The sequence below is a fragment of the Schistocerca serialis genome, chromosome 1 (assembly GCF_023864345.2).
Source record: "Schistocerca serialis cubense isolate TAMUIC-IGC-003099 chromosome 1, iqSchSeri2.2, whole genome shotgun sequence".
Classification (NCBI taxonomy): domain Eukaryota; kingdom Metazoa; phylum Arthropoda; class Insecta; order Orthoptera; family Acrididae; genus Schistocerca; species Schistocerca serialis.
In genome coordinates this window covers 811,774,986-811,797,079 of record NC_064638.1, presented here as the reverse complement: position 1 = coordinate 811,797,079, position 22,094 = coordinate 811,774,986, and positions in this window count along the sequence as shown.

Here is a 22,094-nt window from a genome sequence, read left to right as displayed (position 1 = left end):
ACTTCAGAGTCACATCCACCAACAGTGTTGGGCTGCTTTAGTAGGGCTGAAATGTCCCTGATGGATTACTTACTTAGGTGACATCCATCAACTAGACCACTTTCGAAGTTACTAAGGTCTCATGACCGACTCTTTCTGCTGTTAACGCTTCTCTACTGACAACCCAAAACTCGCCACCTTCTTTTATATTGGCGAGTCTGGCTCCCATGACGTCTAGTAGTCAATTCCACATTACCTAGGACTGTCGGGATACTTTTGAGTAGATAGTGTAGTAATGCAACACTTAGCGCTGGATACAATATGGGACATTAATATGCCAAAATTTTGTGCTGAGTGAGTATAAATATGTCATAACTATGTAAATAATAAACATCATCATATTTTAAGAATAGTGATAGCTTTGATTCCTATTACATTGTTTAGTTGGTTTGCATTCCATTGTAGAAAAAAACCCTGTAAGTTGTGTCTTTTGAATTGTGACTATTAGTAACTGCTTTTCTTAAAAAAATTATATGGTCTAATTTAACAAAGCTGGTTTATGTATATAATTTAAAAGGTTTTTATGGCAACACTTTTCAAGTACATTTATTTTTTCCTATCCTAATTTCTTATGGCTGTCTTTTCACTTAAATATAATGTGGTATCCCTCACATAATCATCCAGAAACTTGTTTCTGAGCCCCATAGTATAAACTAGCAACTCATTTGCAACTGAACTACTAGTGTAAGTGGAACCATCTAACTCTGTATTAGAGAACTAATGCCTTGTGATAAACAAATGTATGTGCCATAATCAATTACTGAACACTGTCTGACTACTATAATAAAGACAAAGTTAAATGATCAGTAGTAGTAGTAGTAGTAGTAGTAGCTTTTTTCATTCATATGTCTCTTTTTACAAGGATATATGACATGTCAAAGTATTTACAAGTTTAGACCAATTTAAAATAAGCTAATTCGTATAAACATATATTTACAGACATCTAGTTAGAGATAATCATTAGATTAACTCCTGATATACAATAATATTTTTACGAATAACTTATTAAATAATGTAATGCCACATTGTTCACTCATTTCTCACCAACAGTCACTGCACACACAATACACACATTGCTTTGTAACACTTCACTCACTACACACACAAACACACACACACACACACACACACACACACACACACACACACACACACACACACACACCGATGATCTCTGGGCCATTTTCTATACCACAACTTTCCATTTGCTATCCTGAAAAATTGAATCAGTGTCCCTCTATAATGAGTGAGATGTTGAGCTCAGAAAGAGGAAGGGGTGTTAGTGTTGTGCTATGCGTAGCTTGGGGGTAAGTATTTATAGAAAAGGAAAAATGAAGGATAAAAATAGTGTGAATGTGTTATGTGGAATGTTGGATGTTTTATCATCAATGTTATTATTTATTTGTATAACAGTTTTTTACCAAACCCCCACTCTGTTTTAGCTAAGTAGTTCTTCAATGTGCAAAACGTATTGCAAAACAGGTACTTTTCAGCTGCCTTTTTAAATAAGTGTATTTTTGCAATTTCTTTAATCTCTTTTGGCAATTTATTGTACAGTTTCATTCCTTGGTAGAAAATGCTGTTTAGAGTTTTATGTTTATTTTTCTTGGTAAAAGTAAGTTGAGTCTAGCTCTTATTCCATGACCATGGACAGAGCTGTTTGTGAAGTAATTACCAATGTTATTTTTGATGTGTTCAGCTGACTGGTAGATGTATTCACATGGTGTGGATAAAATCCACAGTGTTTTGAACAGATCTTTATAATGAGCTCGACTACTGCTTTCGGTTATTATTCTCATGGCTCTTTTCTGGAGTTTGAAAATTGTGTTCATATAATGCGCATTTGCTTCCTAAAACAGATTGCCATGGTTAAGAATTGGGTGTACACATGAATAGTATGGAACTAAAAGACACTGCATGTTACACACTGATGATAGGATTCTAAGGGCATAATATGCTGATGACTTTCTGTTTGCAAGTACCTTTATGTGTTCACGCCACTTCAACTGAGAATAAATATTCATTCCTTGAAAATTTGCATTTGTTACACAGTCCATAGAGGTGCCATCTATATTTAATTTAAAATTGTCATTTTCCCTCTTCAAACTGAAATTCATGGCATTAGTTTCCTTTATGTTCAATGTCACTTTATTGCTTATTGAGCAGTCGTAAACTTGCTTGAGAGTTTCATTTGCTTTCTCTGCGAGGAGTTCTTTTGTTTTCTCAGTGACTATAGTATTGCTGCCATCAGCGAAGAGAAGTTTTTCACCGTGAGTAACACTACTGGGAACGTCATTGTATATCAGGAATAGTATTGGTCCTAATATGCTACCTTGTGGAACCCATATATTAATGTATTTTGGTTCTGATAAGGGTTTTGCAAAATGTTTTGATCTATTTGAAGTAAGTGTTGCCTCTATACTCTTTGTGCCCTATCTCCTAGGTATGATTGAAACCAGTCATTAGCAACCCATCTTATTCCTAATGCTTCTAATTTATTTAGTAGAATCTTGTGGTCGACTGTATCAAAGGCCTTAGAAAGATCCAAAAATATGCCTGTGACGCACTCATCTTTATGAAGAGTATCAAGTACAACTTTCATGAATTCTACTATGCCTCACTCAGTATTTTTGCCGCTTCGGAAACCAAACTGTGATTCGCTTAAAAGATTGTATTTATTCAGGTAATTCAATAATCTGTCTTTCATAGTCGCTTCTATTATTTTTGAGAACGGTGACAATAGGAAAATGGGCTGGTAAATTTCTATGTCTTCTGCATTACCTTTCTTAAGTAAAGGTACAAATCTTGCCTGTTTTAACTGGTCTGGAAATGTCGTACTTCATCTAAGCCTACTGACTTTTTATTTTTAGTTTTTGAACAGTTTTATTGACTTCATTCTCAGTTCAAGCTTACGTAATTCACTGAACTTATTTAGACAGGTGTTGTATGAATAACAGGATATTAACAAACATGAAAATTAGTCTTAAGATCCTACCAAAGCCACCAAAGTGTGATGGCGAACAAATTATTGTCGAACATTGTGCATTGGGTATTTATACCCTTTAATGTAATCACAATGCCCAGACACGAAAAGAGAATAACTGGTAGAAATTCGACTGAGAATCTCCTGAATGAGGTTGGCATCCAAAAGATTTTAACTGCGTCAGTTGCCAGGTAATACTAGCCACGTAGAAGTAACACTGCAGGTAGTTTCGTCTGTGCAACATGAACAAATACACTTTATAGGAACAGCCAGAGCATCTCTACGCTCAGCGACCGACTCTGGGACTTTTCTCTACCCAAAATTACTTCACCATTCATAAGAACTGGGCACGCTTAGCTGTAAATAGGGGGAACTATTTCAGATATTAAAGACGTGGCACAGTGTATCATGTGCAATAGCTGGTTGATACAAAGATTGAACACGTGATCAAGAAGTGGCGTAGACTAAGAACACGCCACAGTGTACTCGAATCTTCGCTGATTAACCTAGGAAAACAGGAATGAGAACTGGCATATGTAATTACATCATATAACTGGTACTAAATCAAGTGATCGAAATACGCAAGTTATTTGACTGCGAAAGACACATGCGACCTAAGTCTGATGTAGTAACAATCACGTAAGTCCAGTTCTATGAACGGCTTACAGATAACCATAGAATAAACGAAATTGAAAGGGAGAGAGACTGAACTGACAACACAGTGTTTTGGTTTAAATAACAAAAATACAATTCTGTAACCAGCTTCAAGTCTACTAGCATCACAGAGACCCGAAGCTTTCGTAACACCATGCAGATAGACATCAGCTGACTTCCCATTTCACAGCAAGCTTAGCACAGGAAGTGGGAAACCAACAACACACGCAGTATCTAATAGAAAACTCTGCATATAAGCGACAACTTCGAATAATCGCAATAAATGAAACTTTCTCATCAATACTGGAAACCAGCTGCCGTAGTATCCAATTCCAGCCAAGCCGTCTGACCATACAAAACACCCTAGAGAATCAATGTATTTCAAAGCTATTCGAAAATCATGGTCTGTCAACTGGCTATATGCTGATTGCCTCATCACCCGGAAACTCTTGACAGAAAGCTTCCGCCGAACATCTCGGACAGAAAACTCAAAGATCTATAGAAACATATTTGAAAATTATCAACAAAGACAATTTTATGAAATAGTGAAAGCATATCTCAGAAAAATTGAAAGAGGTTGTTTAATAGACAATTTTCTATGGCAACAGGCGAAAATTTTATTCTCGATGAAAATTATCGTCGCTTTCTCCGAACCTGTACCCACTGAGCCCTCATGAACTTGGATGCTACATAAGTTCCCTTTATTTATTACTTGTCCCAATTATTTTCTCCTTAACTTCTTCCCCTTATCCATATCATATTTTAACTCCACTAACGCAATTTCCTAATTTCTCCTACTTTCTGGCAAAAGGACTATATCATCTGTAAGCCTTAGTATTACTATGAGTAGTAAAATGTCGTGTGACTAGGGCCTACCGTCGGGTAGACCGTTCGCCTGGTGCAAGTTTTTTGAGTTGACGCCACTTCGGCGACTTGCGCGTCGATGGGGATGAAATGATGATGATTAGGACAACACAACACCCAGGCCCTGAGCGGAGAAAATCTCCGACCCAGCCGGGAATCGACCCCGGGCCCTTAAGATTGACATTCTGTCGCGCTGACCACATTTTTTTTTTTTTTTAGTATGCGCTGATATGAAACTTCCTGGAATATTAAAACTGTGTGCCGGACCGAGACTCGAACTCGGGACCTTTGCCTTTCGCGGGAAAGTGCTCCACCAACTTTTTTTTTTTTTTAATCGCTTTGGCCATTGAGTACCCTTGTGGGTTCATGCTTTTTGGCCTTGTAAGTCTCCAACAAGTCGAGAGCACGGATCTTCCCTGCCCTCTGTAGAACACGTATACAGTTCTCAGTATTGCCTATAGTGTGGCCAGTTTCTGCTAAATGGATTCCCAGTGCAGTTTTGTTATGTCCCATTTTCGATGAGTTAACGCTGGCGTATTGCAAGACGAAATTCCTCTTTCTTCTTCACTTCCTTCCAGCTCCTCACTTTGTCTAAAAACAGCCGCGAGTAATGCACTGTGAATGTCCAGTTCAAAAAATCCATTCTGTAAACATACAGTACGGAGGTGGCGTAATCCGCCACATTTTTTTTTTTGTGTTTTTTTTTCCTATGAAGACAATGTTAGAAAATTGTAACCCGAATTGATTACGGTGAAAATAACTCTCTCTATAATACTATTGACTGCATTGACAGAACGCAAAATATTCTTACATTAGAATTTAAACAAAAATGAGAGAGAAGCAAAAGTAAAAATTAAGAGAGGAAATTAAACTTCTTCAGTAATGCGCGTCTTATGCATGAGAATAGTTTTTACTTACTGTTCTTGTGCTGTGGCATGACTCCTGTTGCTTTTTGGGAAAACATGCTTTTTCGGGGTTCTGTTGAGGCCTTCACGGCTACCGTATCGGTCCCGGATCACACGAAGCCCCGCCGTACTTCACCCTCAACAGAAATCCCCTGCTTTGACAGTCTTTCATATTATTTAAGTATTAACCGATGCCTTGTTTCTGAAACAAAATTTGCATCATATTCTCGAACTTCTTTTTATGATCTTTGTTCTGGTATATTTTGAAGTATTCGTCTTTCATATATTCTCGATATTCTTGTAGATTGTCATTGCCTATGTTGTTAACAACATAATTGACAAAATTTCCGAATAGCCACAAGATGACATTGTTTTTTTGTGGTGGATAGGAAATTTCTTCTGGGAAGAGTATATCGTTTAGTGCGATTTCTCTTCCATCGGTCCGTTTGAGAAAAGCGACTTGCAATACAATGTCATTCCAAATATTCTTGTATCCATTACAGATGAAGCGATGCTTTAAGGAGTCCAAATTGTGGCATTTTTGGCACACATTAGTTGCATGTAGTCCTATTGAAGACAGTTTTTCATTGGTACTAATAATGTTTTTGACAACTCTGTACCATGACGGTTGCACTTCCGTAGTCAGTGTTTTGTTATTTATATTAGTCCATATTTTCTCCCAGTTTTTGTTGGGATACTTCAGCTCCTTTTTATTTTGGTTTTCGAGTGATTGTAACTTCTCTACTATATATTTACTTGTCCTCTTATTTTTGTCTGTTAAAACGCATGTCAAGTAGCTTAATTCTACATAAAAATCCTTAATATGCTTTAGGTCATAATTTATGTTGTGAACATCTACTGGCGGCTGCATGCTTCCGGGTTTGAGAAGGTCAAATAGAGCGGCAGTTATGCTGTTCGGCTGAGTCTCTATAAGTTTTAGCGTTCTTTTAATGAAGAGGGCAGTGTTTTTCCTCCGAAGGTCTGTCAGCCCTAGGCCTCCGTTTTCGGGTTACGATGTAGTCGTTCCTACTGCTACTCTAAAAATATGGCCTTTCCATACGTATCGACAGATTGTGCTCATTGTAGAATTCGCTATGTCTGGAGGTGTTTGTGAAATCTGAGCGACATATGCAGCTTTCGAAAGAACTGCACAGTTTATTAGTTTAATTCTTTGCTTCATATTTAAGTCTCACGTTTCATGCAGTATTAAGATGCCTCTGATTTTTTCTAAAAGCTGTTTCCAATTAGCAGCCGTTGTTCTTCATGGGGAATTGTAAAACGTTATGCCCAAAGCAGTGTGACGGTCCACCCTGTTTGCCCACGGTAGCTGCACATTGTCAAGACCCCGTAAATTTAAAAAGGAACTTTTCGTTTCATTTATCCTAGCACCAGTTACCCTGCTATAAAGCAATAACTTGGCCGTTAGCCGGGCACAGTCATCGTCGCTCCTTACCAGAACCCCCACATCGTCAGCGTATGCATCTGTAACCGTCTTCAGCCCAGCTATTGTTATGCCTTCTAAGGTTGTGTTCAAAAGCCGTAAAAGGGGTTCCAGAGAAACCACATAAAACAACATGGACAAGTGACTTCCCTGAGTAACTCCACTAGATATCAATACTTCATTAGTATATTGTCCATTGATCGAGATTTTGGTTCGTATGCCTCTGACGATGTTCATTAAAACCGCTAAGTTGCCATCATTGAAACCTATGTGTTTCAAGGTTCTGAACAGATATCCGTAGTTGACTCTGTCAAACGCTTTAGCAAAATCAATGAAGGCAATGCCTCCATTCGCTGACGATGATGAGAAAATAGAAATAATGTCTCGATATTCACATACAGTCTTCAAAATGGTACGTCGAGGGAGACACGTCTGGTGGCATCCAACGACTTTTTCTAAAATCGGTCCCATTCGTTCTTTAATTACACGTGCAACTAAGATATCCCTTTGTTCTGTCAGGACTCTGTTATCTTCCGTTCTGAGGCTGGCAATAAAATTTCTTCTTGTTTTTTGTGTGTTGTATCAAGTGGTAGATGGAGGTGTTTTCTGCCTCCACCGTCGTTCTAGTGTGTGATTTGATTTGTAATCCCTCCAAATGTACCCTTTTGATACTTATCATTTTGGCTTCACCGTTTTTAATATTGATAAAGACGTCATGAGACATTGGTTGGTCGTAAAGGTCTCTTAAGCAACAGTAATAAAACTCCATTGTGTGTCTTGACCACATTGCCCTTTCTTTGGCGTAAGATATCAGCGCTGCTCTTATCTTTTTCTTAGCGGCCATAGTCCACCATTCAATAGTTGTTCTACATTTAGTACGCATCCTTAAAACAAGTTTCTCGCATCTTTAAAGCTAGAGCGTTTTCAGAGAGGGTATTGATGTTTAATTTCCATAGTGGGCGATCCCAATATGTCTTTTGCCTGGTTAATTTGATACTGCATCTCACTCCGAGGTGGTCACAGAAGGCAGCTGGTATCACCTCGATACTACTGACTTTAGTGTCTAAAGTGGGTGTGACATATATTCTTTCGATTCTGCTCTGTGTAGCACCAGTGATATATGTGAAGCGAACCAGTGTCGGATATTTTATTTCCCACGCGTCAAACCAGTTCATGTTGGTGACCAACGCCTGCAGTTCTTGGGAGAAGTTAAAATTTGGTCGCTGATCCTTTTTATTTAAAACGCAATTAAAATCTCCACCTATGGCAATTTCTGCAGGGTTTTCTTGGAGTAGAAATAAAATGTCACTTTTAAAAAAGGCTGTCCTCTCTCGTCTCGCATTGTCGCCTGAAGGTGCGCATAGGTTTATAAAAGTGGTGTTAAAAATTTTTCAGCTAATTCCCCTCCCCGACTCTAAAAGGCACACGTTTGTCATCTCGATCCCTTCTTTAGCAAGGATGGCTGTTCCACACGCGTTTTCTGGAGCCACATTCAACACTTCTTTGTAACCTGAAACAACCACTCAGCTACCGAGGGCGGACATTACTACGAGTACCTACACTTTTATTATCTTTTGAATTTTTTTTCGCTTCTTCCATTTCTTCCTGAACCTACGCGCGTACAGGCTAAACAACATTGTCGATACGTTGCAACCCTACCTCAGATGTTCTTAACACCGGCTTATCTTTCTTCACTTTCCAATTTTTTCTCCCACTTCTTTTGTAGACTTTTGTCTCTGTACTGTATACAGTTCGCCCTGGTACGAACATCTTATGCCGCGTTATATTGTCTAAGGCTAAACTAGGACCGCAAGGCTACGGAGAAGTTCTCATTTTTGTTATTTTTTGGAAGTGGGTTTTACTACAGATTTTTGAAATCTGCTACAGAGCTCTGGAAGCCTTTCTACCTACCGTATTCATCCACATTCTCCATAAATTCTTCTATTCTCCTCCTTCCAGTCTCCTCAGACTATACAATTTTCACCGTCCTTCACACACTGATTCCTCAGCCTCCTCATTTGTTCTATTGTTTCACTTATTATACTCACCGAGCGAGGTGCTACAATATTTAAGACACTGGGTTCCCATTTGGAAGGAGAAAGTTCAAATCCCCACCTGGCCACCCAGATTTAGATTAAGCATTGTTCCCCTAAATCGCATCACACTCCGTTAGATATGATTATTTGACACGTTCAAAAGATTGTATTTTATCATAAAACTTAGGAACATCACCAGTCTCACATCGTCCGCCCTCTCCTTCCCCCCTCGTCTCTCTTCTTGTGCCTGGAAGTATATTTCAACAATTTTTTGATGTTGTGAACGACGCATTACCGCTTATGCAGATGCATTGCAGCTACGACAGACGCTATGAAACATTATTCAGAGAAAATTAGGTATTCTGGTAACTCGTAATTGGGATTTCATTTTATAAGGCCATCACCATATTAAATTAGTAATTCAGTTCAATTAAGGATAGAAAACTTCAGTTTATCTGCAAGATCTCCGCGACTAAAATTGTTTCATTAAATCTGCGTCACATATTCACAATTCGATATATATATGAGTCCCAGTTTCAAATTTTTGCAAAATATTGACTACTGTCTTTGTTTATAAAACGAAACATCTAGGAAAGTACATAATCGGCATAGTGAAGACGATTTTTAGGAAATTAATGAATTCGTATTGGTTGATTCTCTCACAGGCGTAGACGAAGGGGGGAACGACAGGGGAGACTACTACACAGGCGCTTATAGGTGATCGAGGAGAAAAGGGAGAGTTCAGAGTCGGAGCACAGTGACGTGTGTTTCAGTTCATTGAGTCAAGCCGGAGATGAGAAATAAGAATTTTACAGACCTGTAAGAGCCGTGAATCATAGAATTTCTTGTTATGAAAAAGACCATATTTTGCACAATCCTTTCCTTGCTTTTCTTTCAAGTGTGAAGCAGAAGTTTCGCTATTTCGTGTTGCCTGGTCAATGGAAAAATTTTACAAACGAAAATATCTTACAAAAATCAATACATTTAACTGTGAAAGCGAATTTCATTTGTGCAAGAGACCCAAGCTTCACTGATTTAATTGGAATAAAGGCTCTCGCGGGATTATTGTAACAGGCGGGGATCACAAAAAGCAGGGCGAATGAATATCAATGAAATGTTGTATTGAAATGGGTTCTGAATTGAAATGTTTTTAACTGACTTTGGATTAAGAAGATTAGGATTTATTCTATGATGTTTCAGATTCGATGACAAAGGAACAGTCTGCTAGAAAGGAAACTGGTCGCCTTACAGCAATTTGAGGTTCCTCTGATTTTCCTACTTTTTATTGTAGTAAAAAACGTTATGATATGCCACTCAATTAGTTAAAACGCTACCATCGACGGTAAACTCCATGGTTTTCGTCGTCAGTGCAGTTTCACACAACACAATCCTTTAAACTTCATGGAGTATGGGATAAAATATTTACTTTGGTAGATTTCAGATTGTTTCGTATTAGTGTAAGTAAGCTGTTTAGGTTTTTATGTTGGTAACTCTCTGTAAGAAAATCACTGACTGTGCTGTGTGCAGCCTGTGGCTGGTTTGCATTGTTGGAATATTTGCTATTGTAGTGTTGGGCAGTTGGATGTGAACAGCGCGTAGCGTTGCGCAGTTGGAGGTGAGCCGCCAGCAGTGGTGGATGTGGGAAGAGAGATGACAGAGTTTTGAGAGCGGACGATCTGGACGTGTGTCCGTCAGAAAAACGAAATTTGTAAGACTGTATGTCATAGTGTTCAAAAGTCATTATATATATAATGACTTTTGAACACTATTGAGGTAAATACATTGTTTGTTCTCCGTCAAAATATTTCATTTTGTATTGCAGTAGTTCGAATAACGAAGATTTTTCTGAGGTAAGTGACTCATGAAAGGTATAGGTTATTGTTAGTCAGGGCCATTCTTTTGTAGGGATTATTGAAAGTCAGATTGCGTTGCGCTAAAAGTACTGTGTGTCAGTTTAGTGATGATCAGAATAAGTAAAGACAGAAATGTCTGAGTACGTTCAGTTTTGCTCAGCTGTTTGAAAATCAAATAACGTAAGGGGTTTACCAGCACAGTAAATCATAATTTTTCCAAGGGGACGTTACATAAGTAATTTAGGAATTTATTGTAGCCCCTGAAAAGCCTTACAATAGTGCCGCAAAACATAATGTTATTGAGCAAATAATTTTCCCATAAAAATAACAGATCGTACCGTTGCGGATGATATTGTATTGTATTGAAATGAGGACCTAGAAACGACGGAGAGGCTTCGTCCCCGCCGTAGCCCTCAGTGGTTCACAACCCCACAACAGGCTACAGCAGTCCACTCACCCCACCGCCGCTCCACACTGAGCCCAGGATTATAGTGCGTTACGGCCCTTAGTGGACCCCCTCCGGGAACGTGTCACACCAAACGAGAGTAACCCCAATGTTTCCCTGGTAGAGTGATTATGGTGTACGCTTACGTGGAGAAAGTGTTTGCGCAGCAATCGCCGACACAGTGTAACTGTGGCGGAATATGGGGAACCAGCCCACATTCGCCAGAGCAGATGGAAAATCGCCTTACAAACCACCCATAGACTGGCCGGCACACCTGACCTCGACACTAATCCGCCGGACGGATTCGTGCCAGGGACCGGCACGCCTTCCCGCCTGGAAAGCAGTCCGTTAGACCGCGCGGCTATCCGAGCGGGCTGCGGAGGGTAACTTCCTTAGCGACGTTTTTTCCCTACAGACAAGCATAGGTTTCCATTCGTTGCTACGTTTAAGAAAAATGTCCTGCAGATACAAAAAGAAACAGTCGCTTGTATTAAGGGCTCCGTAATTCCTGAAGGGCGAAGAGGAACGTTCATATTTATTACCAGATTGCGTTTTGATGGGACGACTGAAGAGGAAACTTGAAGTAAAACTAAACCTGAGTTGATCGGTTTCGAAAACTCAGTAGATGTATTCAGCCCATAGCCCTTTCGAAATACGAGTACACTGTTGTGCAAAACTTAAGGACGAAAGTAACTTTCGCATGATATGTCACTGCTAAGTAACATAGCTCGGTGAGACTTTGACCATACATAGAAAGAACAGCTGCAGTGCAGTGCAGAAGGTAACTAAGGAAGTACTCAATGAGACGAACAAAAATGATTCTTTTATTCAAAGACAATAATTACACTGAAGGCACCGCGATATATGACGGTCTCTGGACATAGTTGTTAATAGGGTGCGTGATCACTACGGACAAGGTTGCTAAGGTTCCTTGTAATAGATTGTTCCATTGCTCCACTAGCGTACTTGATAACTGTTCGATGGTCGTTGGTGCATATGGACATCCTGTAATACGTCCCCAATGGCAACCCACACGTGCTCCATAAAATTTAAGTCGGCGCAACGGGCAAGCCATTCTCTTCGCTGATTATCCTCTCTTTCCAAGAACTGCTCTACCTAAGCTGTTCGTTGCGCTCACGTATGGGGAAGCAGTACAGTGTCACAATAATGTCGACTGGTGAGTGTGCCGTGTACAATGATTTGGAGGTCGGTATGCCCATCCAACATTATGCCCCCCCCCCACCCCCACACACACCACATCATAATACTAGTCACTAAAACGATCATGTTGGACCATATTCCTGAGTGAATTACGTGATCGCACCTCTCACCATATGAGGACGTCCAAAATCACTATTCAGACAGAATCGCTATCATCTGAAACGAGCACATAACCCCATTCCTCGTTGATCCAGGCTTACTGCTCTTGGCACCATAGCAAACGATGCCACCGATGTGAGGGTGGTAACTGGAACAAAGAGACCACCTGCAGGCAGTCTTCCTGCTACTGTGGAGGGCAAGACTCCGTGGCCTTGCAGTCCTGTTAAATGTGGCTGCAATTGCACCCAATGTTGGACGTGGGCCCCTTCTTGCCTCTTACACAATGTAGCGGTCAACTGGTGCTGTAGTTGACCGTGCTCAACCACGTCCTCTCCTTCGGGCAGAAGTGATTATGGTTTTGAATGTTCTCCAAGCACGTGAAACAGTGCTGTAGTTGATTACAAACTTCTGGGTTATTCGCGTCACACTTCGTCCTTCTCCCAGTTTCTCGATGATTCTTCTCGATTTGAAGTCATTCAGACGTTGTCTCCAGGCGATTTTGTGTTGAAGAGCACCACCGCAGTGCAAACTAACTGATCGCTAGTTGACACAAACTGTCTTTTCTTGTACCTTCAGCTGCCAAGTGCTGAGTGGCCAGCCCTACAGTCATGATGTCCTCATGCCATGTGACGTCCAACGTTCTGTGTTTTCTACCTCAAGCTTCGTAGGTAGAACACAGTTTTTGATCACGTGTACTGGCGGTGAGATAGAGACTGCTGGAACATGGTGTCCCACAAATACGCCAACGGCAAGGAACACAGTGGTGCACTCGATGACGATGGAGTTCACAAAATGAACAGCTAAGCAAAAATAAGTCCAGAGCGTAGCAAAGTCGTCTAAGCGTATACAACAGTCCAGGAAGAAACCCACATCCACATCACAAACGTAGTACATGGTAGATCAGGACTCTACTGTTCAGTGGCAACTAACTTAAGGCTTCAACGACTAGAGTGACGCCGGCTGTCAAGAGCCACCCCACAGTATTTACCAGCATACTCTCACCAGTGACTGGCTCCACGTGACATGCTGACAGTGACGGTAGCACTTCACACAGCAGTAAGCTCAAGCTGGAATACATTGCTTGAGTTCTCCCTAGCCGTACATGGGCTGGGTAGCGAATACGAATCATGGTCGAATAGTAAGCTCTCACATTTTTAATCAGCATCTGGGGTCGAAAATGGCTCATATTGTGCAAACTTCATTGAGGAAAGTCATCCCTGCGAAAGGCTCCTGTGGTAATTCCTTTACGTCATCGGCTGGGCATGAAGTCGGCGTTGTCTGTGGGAGACTGGCCATCGATAGTGTCCAGGGTTGCAACTTAGACCAGCCTGCAGGCAAATGGTTGCCAGCTGTGGTGGAGATGGAACCAGTAGTTTGGCCTCGTGGGCACCTGTCTGAATAAACTCAACCTCTGTTGAGGGGGTGATGACGGGGCTGCCAATGGCCGTAGTGGGAGCAGGCAATGGCTTACCGGGAGCAAGTGGTCCCGCCTTTATTGGCAGCCATCGCTAATCACTGTAGATCCACTGACGACATGGTACATGAGGGAGGAGATTGTGGCAGCAGCAGGCAAGCAGTTTGGCAGGCTTGTAGCTGGTGTGACTGTGCAGATCACCCCCAATCAGCGTTTAAGGAGGGAGGGATGGGGACGATCGTCATATTGCAGACTAAGCTGATTCCGATGCCAAAACAGCCGCTCAAGACCAGCTGTAACCTCAGTTGCCACCCCTCACTGCTCACGATGACGCCTTGGGTCCACCCGAGGTCCCGGCCGAAGGTACAACTCCTCGCGTCTGAGCCCACGTGGTAATATGGGTACTTGCGTGGGTGCTGGGTCTGCTGAGTAGGGCGCAGCAGGTTGGAAAGGGTGCGGGTTCTATGCCCGTATAAACATTCGGCCACAGGTAGGTGGCAAGGAAGGTGGTAAGTGCTTCCTCGGATTTGGCCGTCGTCATTATCATGCGCATCTTGCCATCCGCTCGGCTTTCGAAATGGTCGCGAGTTGTAAATGGGTGATTGTCAGATGCTCAATGCTAGTGCGTTTACAAAAATTCTGAAGTGCAGATGCCGTGAATTGAGAGCTGTTGTCGGAAACCAGGGAGGAAGGTGTTCGCTCTATTGCAGATGTGATGAACAAGCCACGAGCAGTAGCTGCTGAGGTAGTGGTAGCCATTTGTGCTACATAAGGAAAGCTAGAGAGGATATAGCAATTAGCATACGCATGTAATGGTCTGGTGAAATAAACATGCACTCTTTGCCAAGTGCGGTCAGGGCGCGGCCAAGGAAGGGAACGCTGTTCTGTGCTGACTGATTGTGGGCACTGGCCTGGCACTCTCGGACGGAGTGTGTATGACGGGGTTAACACAAGGCCAACACAAATGATGCCGCGCTATTGCCTTCATTCTGCACATTCCCCAATGTGGTGGAGACGGGGTGTAGACGTGTGAAGGAGATTCCTTATGTGGGGCGGAGGGTGGGAGAAACTACCACGTGACATTTAAAGTCGTTCGTAGGTAGTAATATGACACCCTTAGTGACGTTAAGTCTGCACCGCAACGAAAAATAGGTGCGCCATTTTGTGTCAGTGCCATAGGAAGGTGCTCCAGTCAACCCCGACGGACAGCAAACAACACCCTGCGGAGTAGTGGATCGCAGTCCGTTTCTGCTGCTACTTCGCGCGCCGTAACGGGAAATTTATGAAGAGTGTGTCGCTGATATCTGCCTCATGCCTGTCAAACTCTGCCGCACGGCAAACGAGAAAGTGTGTCAGCATTTGCGTACTTCGTGGTGGGCCAATAATAGATCTCGTAGGTATACTCGTAAGCACAGAGGAACTATGCGCTTTGATATGGCTGCTGCCCATCATATCGGAGAGTTTCGAATAAGGTCCGAACAGTGAAATCAACAGCTGGTGATCAGTGTTCAGGTGGAGCTTAGTGACTGACGCCATATATGAAGCCAGAGCCTCTTTCTCAATTTGCAAATACTCCCCCTGTGTCACGTTGAATGTTTCCGATGCAAAGGCAATAGGCTGTTCCGTGCCCTCGGCGTATTTGTGGGACAGCGTGGCAACAACGCCAAATACTGATTCAACAGTGACAATCTTTAAATGTTTGCGAGAATGGAATGTTGTTAAACAAGCAGTCGATCTTACGCACTTTTTAAGTTGCAAGAATACCTTCCGATACGTCAGTGATCACATAAATGTAACATCTTCTTTTTGAATTGATTAAGCGGGTGGGAAATCCTGACCGAATTGAGATAAACTTCGAACAATAATTTTCTTTGCCGAGGCACCACTGTAGTTTTCTGAGTTTCTTAGGAGCTGGTAAGTTAGTGATTACTTCCGCTTGACCCTGCACGGGCATGAGCCCTTCTTTACGTAACGTATGTCCAAGGTTCTTCGCTCTTTGATCAAATAAATTATTTTTGATGTGGCGACAGTGCAGATGATGGGCCTGGAGCCCCTGAAACATCTGTAGGTTGCGCAGGTGATCTTCCAGCATGGCCCCAGCAGTTAGTAAGGCATCTGTATCTTTAAAAATTTAGCCCCAGCCAATTTTGCCAGAAATTCCTCTAGCCTAGGAATTGGACAGAGATCGACATCTGTTTGAGCATTAGACTAAGGATATAACCCACTGGCGGGACGACATTGGGGATAAAAATGTCATACTTAGCAGCCTATCTGGTTCTGCTTTAATTTGCACATTGTGGAAACCATAGAGAAGCTCTACAAAACTTAATCATTGCGCAGTCCTTTCAAGGATACGTGGTCCCGAAATTATTGTACAACCTAAAATAAGTTTAAATAGTTGCTAAATTTGCGCACAATTAGGTATCACAGTTGAAACTGATCCTGATCCTGAATTAGAGAAGCAAACAGCTAAAAGTGTCTAAGTTGAAAATTATAGTTGTCATCGAAGAGATGTCTACTAGCAGGGTTAGCTGCCGAGTTATGTTGCTATACTACGATCTGACCCCACAGTGGAGTCGAGTGATCGTTATACGCGATCACTCTGCACTTCGGGGATCTCGTCTGCAGGGAGCCATTGCGCTACTATGTGTCCTTATTAATCAGAGACACGACCGCCCCTGTATCTTACTGGAGATCTTCCATCTCTTCTTTAAAGTCCATTTGCAGCATGAGCCTCTGCATCCTATCTGCAGCGGCAAGATAGTGTGTAGAGCATTGAAGGCTGATGGTGTTGATGCACGCCATCCCCTCAGTGCAAGGTGGTGACGTACAATGGCCAGTCGATCCGGTTGCGACGTCAGGCTGGAGTCCAACGTAACTCGGCAACTAACACTGCTAGCAGTCAACTCTTGCACGACGACTAAAAATCATGGTTCAATGCTTTTCGCTTTTCAAATTCAGGACCAGGTGGATCTAGTTTCCACTGCGATACCATTCACAGAACTTGCTACGCTATGTGCTCAGTTTAAGCAAATGTTGAAACCTACATTAGGTTGTGCAATAGGGTTCCAGGTCCACCTACCATTAAAGCAACTGGCAGTGCCTACGTTTTGCCATGCACATACACATGCAAGTTAAAGCAGAAGTAGATAGGTTACAAAGCAAGAGAGTTGTATCCCTAGTGTCGTCTAGCCAATGCGCTATGCCCGTAATTGTAGTAAAGAAAATCGCTAGGTATCCTGATACGTGGCATGCAAAACGGGGCCCCTCAACCAACTTGAGGCGTGCGCATTGTCCGCCATGCTTCACGTACGCTAGGCTCCATGTACGTTCCAAAGGAGGTCAATACGTCAACGAAATGATGCCCGCTAAAAATTTTTCCTGTGTTACCGAGAGCTCCATGCATTTAAATGTGCCGTGGCCTCTCTTTCTCGTGGGCCTCGATGTGAAACAGGTGCCTTCACGGAATGGGCTGTAAAGCCGCTATGGGCTTCAATCTGGGCGTGATTCGATGGCACGAACTTTTCTTGGACTCTTCGACAATTCGACAACGACGGGGGGGGGGGAAGAAGAATCACTGTGTGAACCTTTGCTAGCTTTTGGAGACACCGACGGCGATCAAAGCGTTCCAGTTTTTGCGCAGTTACAGGTTGCGAACTACTACACTAACTACAGAATGTCGCGTCGCCGGACTTCCGGACTAACGAGCGCTTGGTGAAGAGGATGACGACGTTGGTTGGAAGTCGTCAGTTGGTTGCAGAGCACAACGGCTATTAATGCTACTAACAACGTCAACACCAAAAGAATCGTGCAGCATAGCGTGCGCTGACGTAATTTGGCACGTCTTAGCACATCGCACATGGTTAGATCAGACCATTCTAAAGCCTTCGCACTAACTTCTCTATCAGGAGTAAGAAGTATAACAACATGAACGATTAATGACTCGGAATACAACATGCTACACTGTTTATAGGGAAAATCATACTTGCGTGCTAAGCTTTTCAAGTCAGCAGCGCATCTGCTTAAATCTTGTTAAATTTGAGCTTATTTGCCAATAGGTCGGTTTGGTGACCGTGATAGTAAGTCAGAAAACCACCAACATTAGAATAGCTCAGGCTACTAAGGTTCGAGAGTAGTCGTAGTTTTTGTACCAAAAAATGGGTCAAATGGCTCTGAGCACTATGGGACTTAACATCCGTGGTCATCAGTCCCCTAGACTTAAAACTACTTAAACCTAACTAAGCTAAGACATCACACACATCCATGCCCGAGGCAGGGTTCGAACCTGCGGCCGTAGCAGTCGTTTTTGTACCACTTCGTACAGTTTATTACTAGAAGACAGTATGCATGACTGTGGCGGTCTGGGTCAGTTACTTGATTTACCATGCAAGCGAATGGAGCAGAGGGAAGCGAGGAAACTGTAGGTGCAGACTGTTGTTGGTTTTGCAGTAGCTGTAACAGCAATTTCTGTTGTTGCTGGTGAAATTTCCAATGCTGTTCGCGCTGTTGCTGTTGTTGATGCTGCTGTAACTGCTGCTGAAGTTCCCATAGTTTTTACAGCTATTGCTGTTTTTGCAGTTGTTGCTGCTGTTGCAAGCGCTGCTGCCTCACAGGGATATTTGCGTTGTGAAGGAGTTGAAAAGGGTTTTACCAGGGGAAACATAAAGGCCAGCAGAGGGGCTGTGGTGTGGAAGGGGAACCAAGGGCAACACCATTCACAGTTAAAAACTTTTAACAGAAAATTTATTTAACAACTGGCAAGCTTAATTTAATATGACATGTATTTATGATAATGAAATCTTAAGGAAATTCTTTTCAGGTCTCACTCAGCTTGAACAACCTCAGATATATTTAAAATAAAGATCTGTTTTAAAAAGAAATATTTTCTCAAAAACGCTATCATAAATGTCATTAAGGAATGTATTTTAAGTAAGAACTCTGGTTTACATATTTAGCCATTATTAAGGAAATCAACATCTAGAAATACTGGCAACTACCTGATTTTTTTCCAAAACTTGAGGCTAACAAATACTGAAGTTAAGAAAATGACTGATTACATTTATACTGTAATATCAAGAATGCAAACACAAATAAGACCGTTAGTCATTTCATTTCAGGAACAATCAATCATTTCTCAAGACTCACAAGTGGCTAAAATCGTAAACCCATATTCAGTAACTGGCTAGTCATAATTTACGGAGATCAAAACTTGATTACATGAATTTCGTGCACTCGCACGAAATGTAAGAAAATACTGCTAGGCACGCACTTACACACAGTAAATTAAGCGAGGCACTTTAACAAACCTTTAAACATAATAACTTTCACACGACTGTTACGTACCTGTACTAATAAGGCTCAATATATGTAATTACGGCAAGGGAGCGTTTACAGTTGTGAATGCTAACATAGTAGATCATGTAATTCAGCTGACCAAGCTATACCACAAAGTCAAATGCAAACGTATGCGCCGGCCGCGGTGGCAGTGCGATTCTGGCGCTGCAGTCCGGAACCGCGGGACTGCTACGGTCGCAGGTTCGAATCCTGCCTCGGGCATGGGTGTGTGTGATGTCCTTAGGTTAGTTAGGTTTAAGTAGTTCTAAGTTCTAGGGGACTTACGACCTAAGATGTTGAGTCCCATAGTGCTCAGAGCCATTTGAACCAAACGTATGCTGGAGCCTACTACAGTTGTGAGACCTTCAACCAGGAAACACAGTTCCAGACATTAAGCTCGATTCATCAGATCCACTTCGTCACATTACAACTGTCGTTGCACTCAGGTTTGTCCGGTGCGCAGCAAGGCTCAGTCGCCGGAATCGGTCCCATCGGGCGGCGTACACAGTGGAATCAATAGACGCGAGACCACCACTTCACTGCTCCACCGACCCCTTCAGCGAAGGACAACCGTAGCCGACCAAGGCGGCAGCAGCCAACTGACTCCTGGCCCGCCCCCCACACCCCTTGAGGGCCCACTGCACTCCTCTCAACTCCTCTCAACTCCCCCTCGCGACCGCCGTCCGCACGCGTCTCCTCGTTCGCGCCGCCACCCCGACCGGTCGCGTTAATTTTTCTACTCGACCTCTCGAAATTCTTGCAAAGATCTTATTGCCGACTCAGACCAACAAGTCGCATTCAGTGCTATGGCTCAAAAGTAACAGTCCCTACTTTTCTACCTTATTCCCTGTAGGCAGAACGCAGTTTACGATCACTGGTGGTAACGCAGAGACGGGCGTAACAATCGACAGTTCCGGCGGTCGATGACAGCGGAGTTTATTAAGTGAACGGCTAACGAAAAACAGTTCCAGAGCGTAGGCAATAGTCCAGGGAGCAATCGCATATCACAGTCGTAGTATTGGCAAGATCAGAACTCTACTGTTCATTGGCGTGTAAATACAAGCTTCAAAGACGAGTAAGACACTGACTAGCAAGAGCCGTGGCGCAGTGTTTACAGACAGTCTCACGTCGGTGTAGGGCCCGACGTGAAGTACAGGTGGTGGCGGCAACGCTTCTCACATGAGTAAGCTGCGGCCGGAGTACGTAGCCCTAGTATCTCTGACGTGATCTCCTTGTCTATAATCGGGCTGGGTGGGGAGTATGAATCACTGTCAGATACTGAACCGTGCACGACTGGGAGACCATTGGCAACTTGATCATCACCTTCATTTATTTCCACCGATTAGTTGATATGTTACGTTACTTTATCTAGCTTATCTTTAAGTTTTACAGAGCAGTGTAAATGGGTATTAATTATTTGTAATACAAGAATTACTACTTTTATTTTCGTGACTTTGAATAATACTGGCCTTTATGGGAGACTTCAATTGTAGCATACCTGATTCAGATGTGTACAATTATCATTTGGGCCGGAACTGGTGTGGTTTGATTTGATCCTTAATTAATTTGCTTGTTTAACTGTAAAACAGTAAACCATTCGAAAGCATTACATTTTGAGTTCAGTTGTGGATGTTCTTAAGGAAATTCATTGTAGCCGTTATTATCTGATGTGTCCCATTCTAGGGAGACACCCACAAAAGAAAGCAAGTAGTCACAATCACACAAATTTATGGATAAACACAGTCCCAACACTTCTCAAATTCCTGTGAGTCTGGATAGATCAAAAGTCTCTAACAAATCAAATAAATGAAAGCTTTTCTCCAACGGAATTAGTTTAGAGTTCCAACTTCACAAAATAAATAATTAAATTCTACCACGCTTGAATTAGTCAATCACTTTACGTAACCATATAAAGCAGTTTTCATAATTTTAACTTGAACAGAAAAAAATACTTTCTTGTACTCGCCTTTGGTGAACAAGTCCGCAACCAATTTCAGTTTATAGAAAGAACGAACACTTGACGAAATCTTATAAAGATACGTAACTTGCTGAGGTATCAAGAGTCCAACAGTGACGAAAACGTATAAGTCCAAGGACAGAAAACTTTAAGGCTGACACTGTCTTGTTGACCAGTAGAACAATACGTCCAATGATTGCAAGCAACAGCTAGTCCGTTGTCGTGGAGGTGGCGTGCTGTTCAAGGCGGCGCCCGAGTCAGTGGTACAGTGTAGGTGGAAATCTTCCGGCTGGTGGCTGTGATGGAATTGCTGTCCAGAGCTCACGCGCTGGCCTAAACAGCCGCCTTGTTGATGGATAGTTGCAGGCCAATTTTTTGGCATGTGACATTGTGGATGTATGAAGAGGTGCGGTTTGTAACGACCTCTGTTGTCTCCTTGTATGCTGCCCGGTGGCCTGGCCGGAGCGCTGTTTGATGCCCTGCTAGCCTGGCTACTGAGTTCTGGGGTTGCAAAGTCCAGCGTATTCTGAATTGTAGAAGCTGAGCTTGATACAACATGCAGTATGTATTCGTTGCGCGTGGTGTTGTCAGCACCTGCTGTCTAGGATGCTGCAGCGTTAGTCGCGCTAAACAGTGACAATTAATCTGTATAACCTTTGCTGTCGTAAAGCAAATTTGCTTACAAACGATATTGCTCAGGTTGTGGCAGAATTTTTAAATTAACTGTTCCTCCTTCATAACACTGTATAGAAAATTCTAACGATATCGTGACTAAACCACTTTGCTGTACTGTCTATACGAAATTGCTGGCAGAACTTCACGTTTATGAAGGTAAAGTTAACATACTCT